We start from the raw sequence: 1,693 nt of genomic DNA on the forward strand, positions 1-1,693 counted from the left end.
ACAGGGTGTGCATGCTAAAATCTCCCTGAAACCCATGTGCACATGAAAGCTGAGTATCTGGGCATGGAGAGACTGAAGGGATCATTACATTTGCTCCCATAAATGCTGTTCTCAAACTCACTGCAACTTGAGCTGTTGAGGTACCTGGTAGTAAACTGAGAAAGACATAAAATGGCATTTGTTATTTTTTAAAAATGTCTTCATATTTTATATTTTAATTTAAAACTTAAAACTATTTATGTTGGAAATAGTCTTTCATTATAAGGAACCAGACCCATCAATATCCCTCTTTTTTTCTCTACAGTTTAAACCAATTATATGCTCATCCCTCCAACTTTTAAATTTCCTTACCCTCTTACCTTCTGAATCGGTGCTTAAGAGATGGGATGACAGGATAAAGATCATAAACACAACAGAAGTGGAAGGAAGGAAGCACTACATATTGGGAAATATGCCAGGCTCTTAGAAATGTAGTTTCATGTATTTATGATCCCCATTTTACAGATAAGAAAACTGAGTCACCAAGCATTTAGGTCATGGATCAATGGTTTACTAGCAAACAGTGGATCTGGGCACCAGAACCCATCTCTAAACCCCTTGGTCATCCTCACTCCCAGGAAAATGGCCATACTATATTGGCCATTTAAAATCTACAAGAAAACCCATATGTGGTGAATTATTGTGAAATTAAAACAACCAAAGACAAATGAAAATTCTAAAACTTGACAGAAAGAAAAGATCACAAAAATTAATTGGAATTATATTGATGACAAGCTTCTAAACAGCAGTACCAGATGGCAGAAGATGGCACAGTCATATTTTTAAAATATTGAAGGCAAAAAAAAGAGGAGGCTATAATTTTATATCTGGAAAATATATCTTTCACACATGATGTCATAACAGTATTCTTACTTAACTAAGAGGAAAAACGATCCCAGAAGATGCTCCAAGTATGAATAACCAAACCTTGTGAATTTATGGTTATCTAGAACATACCACCTCCTCTCAGTTTCCTTGGACAGACTTAATCTCACTGTCACATCCAGTTTTGAGGGAAATGTGTTCTGGTGACCTCATGCCTATTAAAAATCAGAACCTCTATTATCAAGGAAGAAAGAGGAAATTGATACTGGATGATAACTCGCTATTTCTGCTACAAATCCTATCCAATGGGATTATTACTTTTCTTTCAAAAAAATCTGGAACTCAGAAAGAAAACAGATTTACCGTGGTCACACAGCTTATCAGTTGTAGACCCAGATTAGACCAACGTATGGCTTACTCCAACATTCACGCTCTTCCCGAGAAGCTATGCAGAATGGCAGCATTCTGCTTGAGGATCATCTAGCCCCATGCTAAGAGTGGGGTCTGGAGTCCAACTACCTGGGAAGGAATCCCAATCCACTTGTAAAAGCTGTGTGACTATGGGAAAGTTCCTCACACTTCATTCATTCTCTCGCTCATAAAATGGAACTGCTAAAGGTTCCATCAAACTTTGAAATTAAATGAGTTGACATACATAAAGGCTGTGGGTAGAGAGAAAATTATCTGTGAACATTGACTATAATCACTGTCTTTTTTTTTTTCCTTTACAGATGAGATAATCCCATTCCCCAAAGGGGAAGGAATTCACCTGTAATTACTGAGTAAGTTAACTTAGGAACTGGGTGTCGATTCTTTTTGCAGTAGAGAA

The sequence above is a fragment of the Halichoerus grypus genome, chromosome 12, assembly GCF_964656455.1.
Source record: "Halichoerus grypus chromosome 12, mHalGry1.hap1.1, whole genome shotgun sequence".
Taxonomy (NCBI): Eukaryota; Metazoa; Chordata; class Mammalia; order Carnivora; family Phocidae; genus Halichoerus; species Halichoerus grypus.